Source organism: Macrobrachium rosenbergii, chromosome 3 (assembly GCF_040412425.1).
Source record: "Macrobrachium rosenbergii isolate ZJJX-2024 chromosome 3, ASM4041242v1, whole genome shotgun sequence".
NCBI lineage: Eukaryota > Metazoa > Arthropoda > Malacostraca > Decapoda > Palaemonidae > Macrobrachium > Macrobrachium rosenbergii.
Window position 1 is genome coordinate 85962471 of NC_089743.1, and position 22500 is coordinate 85984970.

Genomic DNA, 22500 nt, shown 5'->3' on the forward strand with positions numbered 1-22500 from the left:
CTTTAGAGAGTCGAGCGTCCCCGGAATTCCCAGAGAAGGGCTGATCACCCACACAGACTCACTTCAAGGCCTCGTGTGTAAAGGGTCAGAGAGGAGCGTGGGAGGACTGCGTTAGTCCTGCTGCTATGGCAACGGTCTCTCTGGCCGAAGGAAATGGTAACGTTTGACTGCACAGGCGGAAGCAAGTGCAGGTTCACCCACCTCTGCAATTCAGCTACAGATTATGTAATTGTATTTACTTACGAAGGTGATTTCAGTTACTAGGAAATACAAGATTATTATTCAATCGACTTCATAAAGCAAGTATTTGTAGGTAATCAATATTTTTGCATGAAAACGAAACTTGATTAAAAGTCGTATAATTGAGTGAGATCATTTATTTTCCAGATCACAAAAAGGATATTTTCCAACGATTTAACATTCTTTTAGATACCATAATATGCTATGAATTACATTGAATACTGGTGTTATTCTCAACTGGCATTAATAATTTATTATCAAGAATAACCATCATAATTCACGGTTATAAACGGTATTCAGAATTATCTAAGTTACTGAAATATAAGCAGTACATTTAAACATCTAAAACAAAGTCCTTTTAAAAGATAAAGATTTGTAAGATAATGGTCTCAGTGGCAAATCTTTGCGTGGGTTTTCACGTAAAAAGTAGGAGAAATTTACTTCAGGCAATAATAGCAATGATTAAAATTACAGCTGCTGGCGAAACGTGCAGTGATTCCCACAGTTTTTGCGCTCCAGCAGGTTTTCCCCATTAATGAATGAGTGATGCCTTGCAACATTTTTCGCTAAATAACGTTGCAGACTATATTCAGCTTTTGCATCGCTTTTCCGTCTATGTCCATCCAATCACACTTGCATGTGCAGAATACGCTGTCTCCGTATGTTATGTAACTTAAACTGGCATAGAACAGTTAACAGTCAAAACCGTGTTCATTGAGGACGAAAATATATTAAGAAATCTGCTACATTTAACCTTCTTAGAAAATAAGGAAATCACGAAATTAAAGTATATTGTGCAAAACCAGTCTGCAGCAGCCAGGATTGAAATGTCAGAAGTGCAGAGAAAAGATATTACTGAAAGATTATCTTCTTTTTCCCTCGTGTTTAAAAGCCAATCTTCCAACGCAACACATCATTGCACAAATCAACTCGTACCATCCAACTGATAACTTCTTTCTTGCTTTTCAGTTGCAACAATGACCCTTCCCTTCTTTTAGGGGCGTCTCCAGAATTGTTATGCTACGGGTTATTAGCTATTCTTTTGGAATAATGTGGCAATAACCCCAGGTCACAATCGACCAAGCACGGGATACATAATTCACTGCCTAGAACTACAGAAGAACAAATGATTTTTCAGGACACCGAACGAGTGGAAATCAAACCTGATACCTGTTTCTGTGAGCTGATGAAACCAATGACGCAAGAAGGTCCATAATTATGAGTTAACACCCCTTCGGTCATGATGCCTCGAATTCTCGATTAGCCAACAAGGCATAATACAATATAGCCTAAAAAGCGGAAGCCATTCGTAAGAAATAAAACATTTATTTTAAAAAACAATCTAGTTTAAACACAGTGACTCGTCAGGCGAGATAATCAGATTTGAACATTTTATAATCAAGAAAGCAAATAGCGTAAATTGCGTCAGGTAGATTTGATGACAGGACACGAGTAGGATTTTACGGTACTGTTGCCAAACGCCGTGTAGATGAAATGACTGATTAAAAAAAAATATCTTTTGGTCATATTACCTTTTTATTTGTTGGTGTTTATTTATGCATGTGTGGACAAAAATAGTGGGATGGGAATGTTTCATGTGATCTGGAAAATATAAAATTAGGTGAAAGTAATAGAGTCAAATTTACTGTTGTGGAAATGGATGTTCATTCACTGAAAGAAAAGTACAAACAATCTTAGAATTAATAAGGAATTCTTAGTATAGCAAAACAAGTAATACGAAAATGTGATATTTGCTTTACAACGATTTTGAAAGTCGAGCAGCATATGTCTAGGCCTGCTTGTCTTTCATCACAATGTACAGAGCATCATTATTTTGTAATACTCCTTGAGGTAATGAAAAAATACAACCAATATTAATGCAATCGCTAATGGTATTAGACATTTTAAGGAGTACAATGATAGTAACAATGGTAGCAATTGATTAGTAGTTTACAAATTACCATTAAACATTACATATTTAAACATATGTCCGTGTCTATGATAAAAAATGTATTTAGATAGGAGTAAGCCTGCGTATAAGAACTGACATCTGCGAGTTACTAATATGAAATCCAATTTACCTGAATAAATATTTACACAGAAAAGGAATAAATACCTCATAATACTAACGAGGACACCTTTATAATACTTATGAGGACGTAGAGATGGCAGGTAGATGAGGTGGCAGATAACTGCTATTTTGTTTATTATTAGACAGTTTAGGCTTATGATTTAGACTCACCAAAACATTTTAGTTCTTTAGATTTACTTTTGAGATTTACCAGGAATATTTGGCTTAGTTCTAGGGATATGCAGATGGCTTTCTGTCAGAAAATCTGTAATCAGAGTTTCCGGCTGAAAGAGAGGAAGGAAGGAAGGAAGGAAGGAAGGAAAATAGGAAGGAAGGAAGAAAGGAAGGAAGGAAGGAAGGAAGGAAGGAAGGAAGGAAGGAAGGAAGGAAGGAAAGGAAGGCATGAAGGAAGAAAGGAAGGAAGGAAGAAAGGAAGGAAGGAAGAAAGAAAGGAAGGAAGAAAGAAAGGAAGGAAGAAAGAAAGGAAGGAAGAAAGAAAGGAAGGAAGAAAGAAAGGAAGGAAGAAAGGAAGGAAGGAAAGAAGGGATGAAGGAAGAAAGGAAGGAGGGAAGGAAAATAGGAAGGAAGGACGGAAAATAGGAAGAAAGGAAGGAAGGAAGAAAGGAAGGCATGAAGGAAGAAAGGAAGGAAGGAAGGAAGGCATGAAGGAAGAAAGGAAGGAAGGAAGGAAGGAAGGCATGAAGGAAGAAAGGAAGGAAGGAAGGAGGCATGAAGGAAGAAAGGAAGGAAGGAAGAGGAAGGCATGAAGGAAGAAAGGAAGGAAGGAAGGAAGGCATGAAGGAAGAAAGGGAGGAAGGAAGGAAGGAAGGCATGAAGGAAGAAAGGAAGGAAGGAAGGAAGGCATGAAGGAAGAAAGGAAGGAAGGAAGGAAGGGAAGAAGAAGGAAGGAAGGAAGGAAGGCATGAAGGAAGAAAGGAAGGAAGGAAGGAAGGGATGAAGGAAGAAAGGAAGGAAGGAAGGAAGGGATGAAGGAAGAAAGGAAGGAAGGAAGGAAGGCATGAAGGAAGAAAGGAAGGAAGGAAGGAAGGCATGAAGGAAGAAAGGAAGGAAGGAAGGAAGGCATGAAGGAAGAAAGGAAGGAAGGAAGGAAGGCATGAAGGAAGAAAGGAAGGAAGGAAGGAAGGCATGAAGGAAGAAAGGAAAAGGAAGGAAGGCATGAAGGAAGAAAGGAAGGAAGGAAGGAAGGCATGAAGGAAGAAAGGAAAGGAAGGAAAGGCATGAAGGAAGAAAGGAAGGAAGGAAGGAAGGCATGAAGGAAGAAAGGAAGGAAGGAAGGAAGGCATGAAGGAAGAAAAAGGAAGGAAGGAAGGCATGAAGGAAGAAGGAAGGAAGGAAGGAAGGCATGAAGGAAGAAAGGAAGGAAGGAAGGAAGGCATGAAGGAAGAAAGGAAGGAAGGAAGGAAGGCATGAAGGAAGAAAGGAAGGAAGGAAGGAAGGCATGAAGGAAGAAAGGAAGGAAGGAAGGAAGGCATGAAGAAAGAAAGGAAGAAGGAAAAGAAAGGGGAAGAAGAAAGAAAAGAAGAAAGGAAGGAAGGAAGGAGAAAGGAAAGAAAGGGAAGAAAGAAAGGAAAGAAAAGAAAAGAAAAAGGAAAAAGGAAAGGAAAAAGAGAAAAAGAAGGGGAAAGAAAAGAAAAGGAAAGAAAGAAAGGAAGAAGGAAAAAGAAAGGGAAGGAAGGGGAAGAGAAAGGGAGAAAAGAAAGGAAGAGGGAAAGGAAAGGAAAGGAAGGAAGGAGAAGAAGAAAGAAAAAAGAAAGGAAAGAAGAAAGAAAGAAAGGAAAAGGGGAAAAGAGGAAAGAAGGAAAGGAGAAGAAGAAGAGAAGAAAGGAGAGAGGAAGGAGAGAAGGGAGGAGGAAGAAGGAGAAGAAGAGAAAAGAAAAAGAAAAAAGGAAGAAAGAGAGGAAAAGGAAAGGGGAAAAAGAAAGAAGAAAGAAAAGGAAAGAAAAAGGAAAAAAGGAAAAGAAAGAAAGAAAGAACAGGAAGAAAGAAAAGAAGAAGGAAAAAAAAAAGAAAGAAGGAAAAGAAAGAAAAAGGAAAGAAGAAAGAAAAAGGGAAAAAAAGGAAAGAAGGAAAAAAAGGAAAAAAAGAAAGAAAAGAAGGACGGAAAATAGAAGGAAAGAAAGAAAGAAAAGGAAAGAAGGAAAAAAAAGGAAAAAAAGAAGGAAAAGCTAAGAGAAAAGAAGGAAAAAAAAAGGAAAAAAGAAAAAAGGACGAAGAAATAGGAAGGAAGGAAGGAAGGATGGAAGGAAGAAAGGGAGAAGAAGGGGAAAGAGAAAGAAGAAGGAAAAAGGAAAGAAGGAAGGAAGGAAAGAAGAAAGGAAGGAAAGAAGGAAGGAAGGATGGAAAGGAAGAAAGGAAAGAAGGAAGAAAGAAAGAAGAAGGAATAATGGAAAGAAGTAAGAAAAGAAAGGAAGGAAGAAAGGAGGGAGGACGGAAATAGGAAGGAAGGACTTAAAAACAGAAGGTATAGAGTAGAAGGAAAGAAAATAGGAAGGAAGGAAGAAAGGAAGACAGGAAGGAACGAAGAAGGGAAGGAAGGACGGAAAATAGGAAGAAAGTAAGGAAGAAAGGAAGGAGGGAAGGAAGGAAGGAAAAGAAATATTCCAGAATGCAGACAATGAGCACTGGAAGCAGAATATCCCAATTCTTCGTTGGGTTAAACTAACCTGCTGTAGATTTCTAATAGACGCCGTAGCAAAAGCAAGTTTCAATCAGCACCCACCGCCAACTTGAACGGATTAATTCTGTATCTTTCGTAACCTGCTTTTCTGACTGATATTTACAGTTCTACTAATAATAAAACATTAGTACACCAGGTTTATTACTAGGTCTTCACAAACTCCCCTAATCTTCGCCAACCTCCACCAACCCTCCAAAAAAAAAAAATAAAAAGTTTCCTCGTATGATCTTCAAAAAAAAAAAAACTTTATTTCAAGTTCAGAAGATCAGAAGCCCCTTTGCCCATGAATGAACGCTATTTATATCCTTGTTCAAAATTGGCAACTCTCCAACTTTTATAGTTGAATCTCTTGAGCTTTTTTTTTTGTATCAAGTTTTAACAGTAGTTTATGTTTAAGCCTTCTTCCGAGAAGTGTCTGTTTCCAGCCTCTGGTGTTGTTTTTGTGAAGCTAAGTTTTCTAATTTCGATGATGAGAAGAACTGCGCATCATCTGAAAACTGCACAATAGCGCTATCACCGAAGACACTGTTTATGTTATTTATAGAAATATTAGAAAGTAATGGACTAAACTCAACGCGTGGCGTAAAAGAACAAAAGGTTTAATCGTTTGCTCGATTTTGCCACACACACACACACACACACACACACACACATATATATATATATATATATATATATATATATATATATATATATATATATATATATATATATATGTATGTATTACCAGATTCGCGTGTGATTCTCAATAACCTCATTGCCTTCTTAACTTCTCGATTTCGTCACACTTTGCCAGGTTGTAAACGTTCCCTCACTCTGTTACCCCGGATGCGAGTTCGAATCCTGCCGTTGCACTGGAATATCTTTATTTCTTTCTTCATTTGGATTCAGGCTTTAGTAGTAACAAGTGTTTAAGCAGTGTGAAGAAATTAAGAAGTTGTGAGGACATTGTGGTGTTTAAGGATTGCATGCGCACAAACACGCTCACAAAACACACACACACATAGATACACACACACACACACACATATATATATATATATATATATATATATATATATATATATATATATATATATATATATATATATATATATATATATATATATATATATATATATATATATAAATGAGCAGAAAAACAACGATAAGACGAAAATATATACAGCGTTAAAATAATTTGGTGGCAACAAACTTCTATAATTTAAAAAAAAATGTTATTTCCAGTGTACATAATATCAAAATGTTTTATCCCATAATCTCTTAACACCTTTTATTGTGATTTTATTATTGCATATAGATTTTTCACATTAGTGTCTTTCTACTTATTTCAGCTTATTTGGATAATTATGTTCAAGAACAGTATTTTACCATATGAAAATAAATTATATTGATGAAATTTCACTACGATATCTTAAATTTGTATTTCATCCATTGTTCGATTTAAGTTGTAAAAAAGATTTCAAATGGATATGAACAAGAGCATGACTATGAAAAAATAATTCAATATCATTAATCTCATCCTAGCTCTGGTTTTTCTACACGTGTCGAATAGAGTTCCATTTAATATGTAGAGAATTATATGAATTCTAGATAAAAGAGGAAGTGAATATTCATTTTCATTTTCCACTAAAAAAGAAACGTATGATATTTCTTTAACAGGTTTATTATTCTACTAATGAAAATACCTATAGCATATCTGAAGACTTTTACTTTCAATGAATTTTAACCTTAATTAGAAAACTTTGTAAAGGAAGGACCGCTGCTCCAGGATTTTCACCTCACATTTTGTAACTACTCGCAAAATCTTCCGCTGTAATGCAGGCTCTGTTATTTCTCTGCACACATTCTTACTGGCATGAAAATGTAAAGCAAGATGAAACGTTGTTTGGTGACAACAAGACTCATTCCTGCAATAAAACCACGTTAGAGTTCAAATTCTGTAGAAAGGAGAGAGGAAATATTTTCACAAAAGATTTTTTTCTTTTATGGAGAGGGAGTGGGCGAAAAAGTTAAAAGAGTTTGTTTACCTTGGGATGAACGAGTACAATACACTTTAATATGAATGTAAACTTATACCATTTTAAATTAGCTTTTTGAACAAAGGATCCCCATTATTATTATTATTATTATTATTATTATTATTATTATTATTATTATTATTTATTATTATTATTATTATTTTTCGGTACTGCCGTGTCATAGGTAGTAACCTGGAACTTAACTTCTCTCAACATGGTCATCATGAATTGTTTTCGAATGTATTCATTGTCAAAGCGATAAAGCAGTATTACTCTTTATCGCAGTTAAACAATAAAAATACCCAACTGGGGGATTATAGATCTGGAATAGCCCCATCCTCACTTGGCTACGATAGTGAGGATGGGTGTAGTCCAGCTCTAATGACTGTACCTGAAATCGACAGGTATATGTATGTATGAGAGGCAATTGACCTTTACCCTCTGTTGGTCAGGTTGGCAACGTGACCTAGTTCTGATACCCAGGATGCTACCGGACATCAGAATTACTTCAAAATTCTTGCATATAGATCTACGCTTGCTAGACAAGCGTATCCGAAAAAGTGTGAATTAGTCAGAAAGTTAAGAGGGCATTATATTATTACAATTACACAGATACATACAATAATAAATATATATATATATATATATATAAATATATATATATATATATATATATGTTATATATATATATATATATATATACTGTATATACACATATATATATATATATATATATATATATATATATATATACATATATATATATATATATATATATATATATATATATATATATATATATTATATATATATGTATATATATATTATATATATATATATATATATATATATGTATATATATATATATCTATATTTATATATCTAAATGAATAGAGTCAAGAAACTATAAACTCAAAGACTTGAGGAAATCAGCTGGCAGAGAAAGAAAGTTAAAGGAAAAGTGATAAGTAAATAAATATATTTGATGGAATAGAAAATAAGACAGATACCTCTGAAATTCAAGAGACGCCTGTCTGAAGTAGGGATGAATTTGCTCCAGGCTTAAACATCTAAAGGTGAGAAAATTCCAAAACTGCTTTAGGGAAAACTCACATTTTTGTTGAAGCCAAAATAAAACATCTGCCACTTCTATACAGGATCTTCTCTTCCTCACGGGTGGATTTCTGGAAAAAACAGAAAAAACAAGAAAATAAAACAGTAAAGTAAAGGATCCAGATAACGTTATTAAATGCAAAAACAAATCCGACATTCCCAACAACTCGCAAATACCGAGCGAGCAAAGTTAAGATAAGAGGAGTCCAGGTGTCTGCCGAGGAACCCTATTTACTCGTCCCCAAATGCAAGAGGGACAACATCAGATATCGCCTTCGTATGGTAAAGTAGAGGGAAGATAACTTGTCTTCTCTCCTTCTCTCTCTCCAAAAAGAGATACTTTTCTAAATTACTTAACATTTAACTTAAAGGTACAATGCCTATATGTAGATATTTATATATATATGTTAAATATATATGATGTGAGTTATATATATATATATATATATATATATATATATATTATATATATATATATATATATATATATATATATATATATATATTAACTTAACTTACACCTAGGAATTTATAATTGGTTTCCTTTAGCTTGGATACAAAGTTTGTAACTTTAAATCAAATATCACACTTAATGGTTATATATATATATATATATATATATATATATATATATATATATATATATATATATATACATATTTATATATATATATATATATATTTATATGTATATATATATATATATATATATATATATATATATATATATATATTATATAAATATATACTTTATATATATTATATTATTCCGAGTTATTGTTGATATATATATATAAAAAGAACTATATATATATATAATTATATATGTATATATATTTGTCGTTTCTGATATATATATATGATATTAAAGGCGATGCATATTATATATAAAATAACATGTTGACAGTGTTTGTGTAGGCAGTGAAGGACACACATAAAGAGCTATATTAAAGAAATCTTTCTTTTCATGGGGATTAATCTATATCCCTTAAAAATATTTTCTTGAGTATCATTGTTCTCGTAGAGAGGTGCTGATTACCTAAGACAAAAGATAATCCAAGATTTTCGAAGTTATGAAAAATTGAAATATTTTACCATTTATCAAACACGACGGTTATGAGACGTTTTCACCGTGAAAACATCCCCCGAAATCAGTTCAAAATAAAACAAAAGATACCACTGATAAACATGCAGGAAATTATCAGGCAAAGTCAAATAAAAGTTCAGTATACGAAATTGTATGGGAAAAACTTTTCGAAATGAAATAAAAAAAAAAGTAGGATTATCTTTATCATTAGGAAATGTTTGTCCAAAAATCCGACCAAATGATTCTAAATAACCTGCTATCAACATCTCATAATTATCTACGGGTGTGATTATAATAGGAAAGCTGACAATTTTTGGAGTATTTGCAAATAATTGTCTTATGAGAAAGACATTCACTCTAGTCTTTCTTTAACTCTGTCATTGCAGTGTGTCCTTCACACCGATTGGGATTGTAAATACCTTTCAACTATATTATTTTATATATAAAATGCATCGCCTTCCAATTATCAGTAGACGACACGCATTCACTAAGTCACTCAGAACGACCATTCATATGAAATATGTATATATAATTGATTTATGAACTGATATCAAATAGTTCTTTTGTACCCTGAAATTGCCATCAACTGTAAGAGCAAAAGAAGGAAGTTCAGAAAAGTCTGGAGAAGAGAACGTACATCACAATGACTTCAATAAAAGCCTGGACGAACCCTTTTTATGGAAATAAGACTTCTAACAGATTTTTCGAGGAAGGAAGACAATGAAACTGACTTTTGAAATAAAGTTAGATTCCAAATGGCCACATTACTCGGTAAGGCGTATTGTGCATTCTGACATAAGAAAGAAAAAAATTGATAATGCTGGAAGAAAAGAATGGCTGTTTTATTTTTTCATGAATACTGGCAACCAAGCTTAATGTACCGAGACAAAAAGACGTTAAAAGCTTACTCGTAAATACGTTAGAACCTAATGGCTTGGCGCTTAAGCTGTGCTAATAAGTGACCTGGTATTTAATTTTCATTAGTCATTTTCAATTTACTAATTTACCATTACCTTGGTTCCTACTTTTCTTAAGTAATTTTTTCACATACGACGTCAGGTATCTGAATCTTCCTTGACTAGCTGTTTTTCTCAATTTGAATGATAATAAAAGCTATTAAGTGCTGGAAGTGCGAGATTTATGCTATCGTCGAAAATCGCAAAACTTTGTAGCGTATTCGATTTCTTGGTTGCTACTGGGATAAAGCTTATGAATAAGTTTTATGGTAATTTATCGTGTATGACATTTTGTAGCTGTTAGAGAAATCATACAAAACAATAACACAGAATGTGGAGGATTCCACCTTTCTATGTGTTCTTTGACGAATAATTTTTGAAAAGGAAACACAATGATATCTAAAACGGAAACAAAGAGAGAGAGAGAGAGAGAGAGAGAGAGAGAGAGAGAGAGAGAGAGAGAGAGAGAGAGAGAGAGAGAGAGACTACAGTAGCAATTCTTCTACCTTTGGCCAGATCTAATTGGGTCAGTAACAGTCACCTTTCTCTTTTCGTAAAATAATTTGAAATGTTTATGATTTTCAGTAAACAGTGGATTAGGCTAATCGTTTCATAACATAAACGCAGAGGATGCATTTTAGATTTAGCGTAATAACAAAACTAAAACCAGGATAATTACTTATATCCTTTTCAGATCAATCTAAAACACGAAGGTAAAGCAGTTAACAAAGTCTCCTATTTAATTTATTAAACACCAGATAACCACTTTGGTAAACACCTGATTGCTGTCCATAAACATTAACTGGTTTTTAGAGCAGAAGCTGGATTACCATCTTAATAAAAGAAAAAAAAAAGAAAAACTCTCAGACCTTAAAAAATTAATGCTAAAAGGTTTAAGAGATAACCACTTTGGTAAACACCTGATTGCTGTCCATAAACATTAACTGGTTTTTAGAGCAGAAGCTGGATTACCATCTTAATAAAAAAAAAAAATAATAAAAACTCTCAGACCTTAAAAAATTAATGCTAAAAGGTTTAAGAGATAATCATTTATTTCACTTTGCTTTACACTGAATTTTACCAGGAATATGATCAGCGGATTTTCCATTTAGTCACTTTGGAAGTCGTGATTCCTCTGTAAATCCTTAATGGAAGGTGTCTCGAAACTTTCGATGGGATTTATATCCCTTTCCTTCTTTAATATAAGACGAGTTACTCATCTTTACCTGCCTTTGTTGTTTATGTTCCGGAGGACGAGGGTCAAGGTCTCCATTTCTCGTAAGTGGGTTATGCAATATTCACATTGCCAACAACTTCCTTACCAATATCTACTGTCTCGCAACCAGCAGATATATATTGGTTCACTTGAGTGTCTGTATGTCATCTCTCTCTCTCTCTCTCTCTCTCTCTCTCTGAATATGGTTTGCCCTATTTTACTTCCTTTATCACCAAGTAAAACTCTTCTTTATTTAAACACTTTATTCTTATTCTAGACTGAGACGTGTCGTTAGTCATCCCACTCATTTGCATCGAGATGAAATTTAATGTCAAAGCATTTCCAAGGGGAATAACTTTCACAAATATTTTCCAGGATGTTTCTAAAAAAAAAATAAAATCTCTCTCATTGTGTAAGTGTACCAGCATACCGAGATCACTGAAGTATGGATTTTGTATCGAATGAACTTCTTGCATAGACTTCATTATTAGAGAAAGGTATCGTGGAGGAACTTGCTCTGTCGAATGAGACGATTTTCAGCCAGAGGTGATTTCCAGGAAAAAGACGAGGAAGCCGAGAGCGAAATCGGTTGAAAATTCGACGAGAAAGACTAAAGAATGGGCAAATATTTTCCAGTCGATGACCATGATTATGACGCCATAAATGTTCTCATAAATCTTCACACGCGCTCAATTATGCTGACTTATGTTAGCCTCTTTATTTATGTATGTTTTGTGCGTATGGTAATGATGGCTATGCTGTCCTCATGGAAATGATAAGTCTGTGGATCAGGTAAGTTGTGATCGCTATGATATACTTGAAAGGTAGGCCTATATATGAAAAGGAAGCATCGTTATCGCAGTCAAGTATTTCTGATAGTAGAAAAGGGACGAAGGGTGGAAGGGGTGACTAATTCCCGCGAAAGCAAAAGTCTTCTGTTTAAATAATGGACGGGTAAAACTGTCATGAAAAAAGGAAAGTTAAACGCAATATTGTTTTCTGACCAGACGTGAAACTAACAATTGCACATACTCAGTAGTAATTAAGGAATGTGCATACTCATGTCTTATTGACAAATGTAAAAGGGATCACTTAATAAGTGATTTTACGAGATAAAACCTGACAATTTCGTTCATTCTTCGTTGATTGGTTGTGAAAATGAACTGTGTATGCGAACAGAATCAGAGTCTTAACCTTAGGTTCATCCCGGACATAAAAGTCAAGCAGTAATAGATAGCCCGTTATACTGAGGAAGATTGCTATTAAGCTTCTCAGGGGAGATATCAATATCAGTAAAATGAGAATTATTAAGGTGAAGGCTGAATCTGTCAACGATTCAGAGCTTATAGCAGTGAGATGTAGTTCCTGGAGGGGTTGGACAACGAGAGAAAGAGATTAAAAAAATATATAAAATGCAATGCAAGGATCTCAAGGTGGAACAGAAAGTAAATCCTTCAGTTGCTCAAAGGATTAACAGTTAGAGATGTGGGCAGCAAGATTGAAAAATTCAGTGAATAGGTTAGTTCATGGGTCTCTAGTAATATCATTCTAAAATAAAAGTTGAAAACCTCGATGGTGTTAGCTTTTGAGGCAACCCCTCCCCCTTTTCAAGGAAAAAGTCTGTAAGGAACGTAATATTTTTCCAATTATGTCTTTCGGTGGCTCCAGAAGGTGTTAGATTTTCTGCTGTCAGCAAACCCATTTTAGGATGAGGTTGCTAGGCCAATCCTATTCTGGCGGTTGACTAACACAAGCTGCCCAGTATTGGAAACAGCCTGTTCTCTTACTGGTGAGGCGACATCCTTTACCATTATGTTACGGATATTTTATGATTATAAACCTCCATTCTATTTTGTCACGTCTTACTCATGTAAAATTACCAAAGCATATTTCAAACGGATTCCTACCAACTATTAGTTATCATAAAATGAGATCTTACAGTATCAAGAATCCTTTTATCATATGAAACAGGCCTTGATGAAATAATCATCCTCATAATGAATACTGTAGGTACAGGGATTCATTTGACAAACTTTTTTTTAATCAACATCCTATCATGTACATTCATTAAGATGATAATTGCGGTGCGTGCAAAATCATTTGTTATGGCTCTAATGAGGCCTGAAATAATAGTTTCTTTCATATGATATTAATTATGGAAATGAATCTCTTTATGGGAACTTCTGAATGTAAATGTGTCCCCATTTGCCAGATTGGGCAGCTTGTTCATTTGGGAATTCTCCATTTTCCAGGCGAATAATAGAGTTTTATTGTTTTCAAATTAACTACAAATTTGAATTGTTTTCCATTTAATTTGCTAGGGTAGATAAGTGGTCTATATCCTACGTTCATATTACTGTAATGCGCCGGAGAAAGTTGATGAAAATACTTTTCCTGAATATTTTCTGTAATATATATATATATATATATATATATATATATATATATATATATATATATATATATATATATATAGTATATATATATATATATATATATATATATATATATATATATATATATATATATATATATATATATATATATATATATATATATATTCGAATTGTCTCTCCTTTTTGGTGTTTACACACAAGAGAAGGAGTCGTCGAGGTTTGTTCTTCTGTCTTCTTGTTTGCCTTTTGATTTTGAGTTGTTTACCCTCATGTTTTCTTAAGACGTTAAACGCCATGTTTATTTCTTCTTTTCCGGAATATGGAACATGCTGCATATATACATCTGTACAAGAATGATGGAAATATGGAAATTATTTTTCATCATTACAATGTTAAGTTTGTTTTTGTATGTACTACATGAATAGATATCTAATATATTTATCTGAATATTTCATCATTACAATATTAAGTTTGTATAGATTAAGGTTGAATAGATATCTAATATATTTATCTGAATATTTGCTATGCATGTAAGCGTTGGGAAGATCCCTTTAACAATATCATAAACTAATTGTCTTTTTGATATAATTTCCATAATGGAATTTTCGAATCATGGAATGATCCCTTAACCGTGATTTGTTATTCTATTCATCGGGTATTTCGACACTTATAAATAAAATTCCAGGAAATCTAGGTGCTGGAAAACAGAGACGGAAAAATTGGATAAACCACCAGTGATCAAATTTCATTAGCATCCATTCCCATTACAGAGCCTTTGTATATGTGAACAACATCTCACAGTTATCCCAGAGATTTATTTTATGACAAGCCATTGCCAGCTGTACAACACACGTGGAATTATATAATGTGAAATGGCTCATATGTTCAAATATTGCAAGCTCTGGGTTATTCATTCGGAGAATAAGAGGGTATTTCATTAATATAACTATCAGTAAAACATTTGTGGAATCACTTCCTGAAAGGATTTCCTTCTGGTTCTCGACGTAATTAGGTTTTAGTCAAATTAACTTGAAAGAAATTTACATAAATGACTGAATTATTGATCTACCGCGGCTGTTCCATCCACCATTGCATTTTATCACAGCAAGAATGCCAGGCTGATCAAAGGTTTTGATTTTCTACTTCCAGAGGACTAGAACAATAAAACTGATCTGGATTATATTGAAATATAGCCTCTTTGTTTCACATTGACCATTCATTTGTAAGGGAAAAAATCTAGCAGGAATTCATAGTGGTTGACTGTAAATATGGGTTTTACTAATGTGTGAAAAATTGGAAAGCCGTCTTGCCACAGAATTATCAGTTTTTGTTTCATTACTTTTATTTACGTAAAAGAGTAATTTGTAGTTCCGGAATAATCCCGAGAGACTTATTCACTTCTTCTCATAATGTGATTTGTAAACACAGCCGTTGTTAATCCACGGCTGCTCTTAAAGGGATTAAGTAATTTTTTTTTCATAGAACAGCCACTTTCTTTTCATATCAGGGGTTTGCGTAACATGCTAAGTATGCTAAAAGGTTTTAAGAAGAAAATATATAATCTCTACTAAGGTTAACTCACGAAAGACTTTGCAATAATTAACAGTGAGAAATTGATGCAGAGAGAGAGAGAGAGAGAGAGAGAGAGAGAGAGAGAGAGAGAGAGAGAGAGAGTTATTATTTTGCATATTTATCTGAAGAAAACACTTCTTAAGGTCATCTTATTTATCCTGGGTGTTGTTATCTGAGCATAATAAACTAAAAATTCATTTTACGAAAGTTTATAAACCTTTTTTATTTAGATCGCAGTAGCGAACACAACTAACATCCAATTATCATTCAGAAATATATCTTTAAAAAAATTCTTTAATTCGAGTCTCTAAAAAATCTCGTATTTATTAGATTATATTAAGTTACTTATTAGGAATAAGTAACATAATGACTTGAAACCTACCTAGAATAGATCACCCGATCTCCTTCTAAGAAGAGAAATTACTGCTCTTGCTTAAAAGGCAACAGAATACTGCAACTTCACTCAATATTCCTTTACTTCAGAACAGGCAAGAAACAAATATCATTTTGCTCCGTAAAGAATCCGTATACATCAAAATTAGGAGATCTTTCGGTGACAAAGTCGTCTTAACATTGGATGAGGGTATTCGTCATACTAGGTATCTGAGGGGCTTCTCAGAGTGGAATATAAACCTGCATACTGTTAAAATATATGAACTAAATTCTCTCTGTTGTATCCAGGGAGAGCTGTGCCAGAAGCATGTGTGAAATCTAATTAATGAAGCAATTGCAAATAGAACAATGTTTTGTACCAAATGTTAAATTCAGATGAGCAATATGCATTGGACATGAACAAAGGATCTTGAGAACAATGGATTTTTGTAATACACAATAATGACCAAAATCTATAATTATACAGTAGGTTACTATTAAAACGACTGAAAAATGAAGAATATTGAAGGAATACAAAATCTTACGCAGAGGCTGCTAAAATATCGAAAAAAATGAAAAAAAGTATCATGAAGCTTCAATATTTACTTGACAAATAATTTGAAAGATATATATCGAAAACAGGAAGCTGTTCATGGCTGAAATATTTCACATAAAAAAAAAAAATTATAGCAACAATGAAACGGAGGGTTAAGAACGCTGGCAATTCTTCAACTAATTACAGTTACGATAATTAGTATTATTGATGCTTGACTTTATTCCCAGTCGAAATAAGGTTTCCTATAGCGACTTATAGAGTAATAAATTTCCTAATCTATAATGATATCATACATTAAAAGCTGTACGATAGACGACAAAGTTTTTTCTTTTTAATAAAGATAGAAGTCGTTACTTCGAATATATATTATTATAAGCATTGAATAAATCAAGGGAAAGAGGTGTTTGGGATATGGAAAATAAACAGAGTTGCATGCATAGGTGAGCTTCTTTTAACATCCATTATCAAGTCGCAATTCAATAAGAAAAAGGACTTTCATTTTCAATGTGACCTCTCTCCTGAAAGATATTCGTTGACTCTTAATTTTGTATAAATGATTTGAAAATTACCGAATTAACTGGAGGCCGTTTATTTTCTGTTGCTTTTTCTGTAAGTTATTCAGTCAGTTCTTCCTTTCGTCTGTCTGTTCATTACAAGGATTACGGAAAAACTAAACGAATGATTTTGATAAAATTTGCGAAAACAAACCCTTGCGCCTAGTACAGCGAGTCTGAGAATCATAACCAGACCTAGCCTTTTGCATTCTTTTTCTTTTCTGCATAAATTTCACTTCATTCAAACTCTCTGGCCTTTAACGGAACAACTTCTAATAGAAATCTGTTAGATATTGAAGGCTAAAGGTCAAGGCCATATATTTTTGGAGCATTGCATAATTCATTACCAGTTACGTATTTCTGGTATGTCTTCCGCTTGCTGAATTGCAACGGCAGTTTCATAATCATCAGGAAACTGCTAATTAAAGGTCAAATGTGACTCACCGATTTCAGAGTTTACATTCTTCAGTCTTCAACATTTAATATCCGCAGCAGTTCTATACTTCTTCAATTTAAAGTGATTGATCTACAGATACCAAGTGTCATGATCACGGGACGAGTAAGATTTTATGCTTCGATGAGTGCTTATTGGAAAGCATACTCTTTACTGAAGACACGTAATAATCTCCCTTTTCCCTTGAATACTGATCAATCGAAATAGCTAAAAAAAAAAAAAAAAATTATAATTTTTCATATAGTTTTTTCCTTTAGTTCAGTAACAATCGAAACAATCACAAAAAGGCACATCAAGTCATTCACGGATGATTGTCTGTAAAGGCCATGATTGTCAACATTTTAGCTTGGCTTTTTTCCTCTCTCGTTACAGTCGGTCGAATAGTTATTGTGACATAATTTTCGTGGTTCATGGAAGATTATCATGATAACAACTCGACAGGTTACGGCCTCGGCAATATATATTTCCCAGTGATCCTTTAAGCCGAGAGCCATACTCCATATTATTGCAGTTTTGAGCCTGTTGCAATTATTCTGTGAGATTTCAAGGACGTGCATGAGACCATCACGCCCAAAGTATTATCGAAATGGGAATTCGGGCAATAATCCCCATGCTATATAACAGGTGTTAAACCGATGTTCAGTTCTTCTGTAGATAAAGACATTGCCTGGTTGAATACCATTCTTTTTTCGCTATTCCTGAGCCTTTGTAACTATGGAAAGTATAGCTTCCTCGAATGGGATATGTCAATAAGAGTATTTTCTTTAAAAAAAAAAGTAGGTATTACAAATGAGCAGAATACATCAAAACTACAATAATTGTTTCCTTTTCTTCCCTCTAAGAAGACAAAACTTCATCCCCACCTGTTTCCTTAACAGGTCCAGATATCCGTTGTCGTAACAGGCCCCGGAACTGAAGATAAAAGATGGACAACCTCACAATTCCCAGAACAGAGAGATCACCCAGACCGCCTCATTTCGAGACCTCGTGTGAAAAGGATCAGCGATGAGTGTGGGAGGACTGCGTTGCTATGGCAACCTTCCCTAACTTATTCACTCCCGTGGCTCTCGAGACTCTTGGTGGCCCATGGCCGCTTGCACCAGACCTCTCCACAGTCTCCTGTTGAATGCTGCATCTCTCTAGTTATTCTCAGGATCCTCCACTCCCAATTCTCTTAGATCTCTTTTCACATTATCTTTCCATCTCATTCTCGGTCTCAATGCCGGTCTTCGCCCTTCCACTGATCCTTCCATAACAACTTTAGGCATTCTGCCCTCTAACTACACTTCCAGCCCAACATATCCTCTGTGATCTTACATAGCCAACATATCCTCTGTGATCTTACATAGCCAACATATCCTCTGTGATCTTACATAGCCAACATATCCTCTGTGATCTTACATAGCCAACATATTCTCTGTGATCTTACATAGCCAACATATCCTCTGTGATTTACATAGCCAACATATCCTCTGTGATCTTACATAGCCAACATATCCTCTGTGATCTTACATAGCCAACATATCCTCTGTGATCTTACATAGCCAACATATCCTCTGTGATCTTACATAGCCAACATATCCTCTGTGATCTTACATAGCCAACATATCCTCTGTGATCTTACATAGCCAGATATTAGCAGTTGTCTGGTTAAATCTCCCATTTCCTTGTTGTGCTTTCTTCTCCAAACACCTTCATTTACATCGTAAATGGGACCTGTTATTCTACTCAAAATGTTATTTTCAAAAACCAGTAGTCTCTGTTCTTGACGTTTAGTCAGTGTCTAGGTCTCGCAACCATATAGTACTACTGGCCTGATAATGGTGTTGTAAATTCTTAATTTGGTACACCTTGTGATGTTTCTCCTCTTTAAAGGATGTTGTAGGCTGAAAAAGCATCTATTCCCTGCTGTAATTCCAGCCAGAACCTCTCTCTCCATCTCTTTTATGGATGATAACATACTTCCTAAATATTTAAATTCCATCACGTTCATAATATCTACCATATTTTGTTGCTGTAGTTGTTGGTTGTTCCTTGACAATCTCGTCATTTTGGTTTTACTTCCACTGAGCTCTAGTCCTACTCTGGCAGCAGTTTCTCTGAATAGTATATACAAACGTTCTATATTTTGTATATCTGTACCTAAGAAATCATCATCGTCTGCAAATGCAAGGCTTTTGTCATTTGTATCCCACAAGATGATCCCACCTTCAACTTCCTCGATACTCTCCATTATTTTCTCTAAAATTAGATTAAACAGCATTGGAGATAGAAGACATCCCTGTCTCAAACATGTTTTAGTTTCAAAACATTCCGTCTTTTTCCTTCCCACCTGGACACAATTATTCCTGTGGCATACTTTTGCCAAGTTTATAAGCTTTTCTGGTATACCAGATTCCTTCGTAATATTCCACATTGATGGTCTATCGATGCTATCATACGCTTGTTTAAAGTCTACACAAACCTGCCACATATCTCTATTATACTCCCGGTGCTTCCCATTATCTGTCTAAAAATAAAATTCTGGCAACGATCTCTCGCCGAAGGCAATGGTAACATTTGCCTGTTTACCTTCAAAGGTGGCATCATATGTGGGCCAATTCAGGTGGGTGGAACGTACGGTACTGGTAGGACTTATTCATTTTTAACCATCTTTGTAATTACGCAACTGGATCTTGTAAAAATATAAATATTTAAAAGAGGAATTCGTTTTTTTAATAATTACAAGATAATCATTTTTAACATTGGTATGTTAAAAATACTTCAAAGCCATGAAAATTAAATAATTAACGAATAATAACTTCATAATAACTGTGTTGTTATTATAAAGTTTTAATAAGTATTTTTTTTTTCAAATAATTCGCACATTTCCTATTTGTCAGAAACACTACTTCGTCACCACCATCATTTGTTATTAACTATATATTGCTATCATAAAGTTACTACCAATATAGACTGAACTGTAATGAGCTTACTCAAACATTTCAAAGTTGAAAGCAGTTTAATTTAAGGAGTTAAAATTAGGTAGATATAGTCTCAGTGGTGCTGCTTTGCGTGGTTTTCGCGAAAATAGAATTAAAACTTTCTTTTATACAATAAGTTTCTAAAGGCTTTAGCTGCAGGTAAAAATTATGATACGTACCCTGAAAGTGTTTTGCTCCTGCAGATTTTCACTGTTAAAAGATATATGATGTTTTGCAACATCTTTCGTTCCGCAGCGTTGCAAAATACATTCAGTCTTTGCCATCTTTTCTCGTCTTTTTTCTATATAGATATGTATGCGTGGACAGGATGTATTGTGTCACAGCATACTATACTCGCTGATATGGCACAGACCTTTGGTTGATATTCCGTTTATTCGCTCAGGATGAAAATAAACCAATGAATTTGTTGAATTTAACAAAAAGAAAACCATTAAATTACAGATCAATACTTGAAATGTGAAGATAAATAATATTACTGAAAGAATATCATATTTTTCCTAATGTTTATAGAAGCGTATTTTTTCCCAAGGCAACTCATCATCGCATGAGATAATTCGTTCTAGTGAATCATTTCACTGACTACTTTCAAAATCTAATTTTTTTAAGCCTTTTTCCCTCGGAGGTGTGCCCCGTAGGGGGTTAGTGCCTTCAGTGCACCTCACGGCGTGCACTGTAGGCATTACTAAGGGTTCTTTGCAGCAACCCCTTTCATTCCTTTTACTGTACCTCCATTCATATTATCTTTCTTCCATGTTGATATCCACCCTCTCCTAACAATTATTTGAAAGTGCTCCTGTTTCACCTTTCAAGCCTACCTACTCTCAGTTTCCTTTCCAGCGCTGAATGACCTCACAGGTCCCAGTGCCTGGCCTTTGGCTTAAACTCTATTTCCCTTGGAGGTGTGTCTCTGGATATGCTAAACTTATGGTTATTAGCCATTACTTTGGGATGAGGTTGCGAGCCCTGTGCCACAATATTTTAAACCTATTTCATTGTCTAGGACAAAATAGGAATATTTATTTTTTAAGGACACGGACCACTTAATTTGAACTTTGGTATCACTATATATGAAGTGAGGTTGGAAGCGCTAAGCCACGGAGGTTGGTAATTTTATTTTAAAAAATATTACGGATGAGTTCTTCTAATAGTAAATCGTAATATAATAATACCAAAAACCTAAAGCGCAGAACACTGTCGTAGGCAAAATGTAACAGATCAAATCAAAATAAGAAAAAAATCTATTCTAAACACAACGAATTGTTCATGCAATAAGCAAAGGTATTTTACACAATATGAGGGAAGTCATGTGATTCGTGGAATAATAAAGTAGTGATAAATCATTGAAATATGCAGATGAAGTGATGTGGAACAGAAATAAGTTGAAACATTATGCAGGACAGAATGTAATGATGGTATGAGAATAATTGGAGTGCGTGAAAATGAAGTATTTAAAATATTCAGTGACCAATAACAATATAAATTTATAGCGTACAATTTCTGCTTTTCAAATATGCTTAACAAAATAAAAATATAAGCCTGTTGCACTGAAATGTATCTAGAGGGATGATGACAAAATTACTGAAAATACTTAGATAATTACTGTTACTTCCCTGCAGAACAATGATAATACTATTATTATTAAAGACTGGTAATTCATTATTATTATTATTATTATTATTATTATTATTATTATTATTATTATTATTATTATTATTATAATTACTATTATTATTATTATTATTATTATTATTATAAATAATAATAATAATAATAATAATAATAATAATTATTATTATTATTATAAAATAATAATAATAAAAATTACTATTATTATTATTATTATTATTATTATTATAATTATTATTATTATTATTATTATTATTATTATTATTATTATTATTATTATATTATTATTATTATTATAAAATGGTGTTGTTTTGTTCTCCGACACTAGCAATGCAGTGTCAAACGAGATGCTATTAAACTTTCTTTCCCTCACAAAATTTCTATTATAATTCACTTTCTCCTTTGTCGTTAAAGTTATTTAGTATATTATCTGGCAAAAATTTAAAATCACTCATCATCAACAGAATCATCGCCTCAAACACCGCATGCTGCGAATGGCCTCTGTGAAATTCCATTACACATGTGTTCCCTATACTTTATCTTTCCAAAGTCTCACCTCATCCCTAGCCTCCCCTTTCACAGTT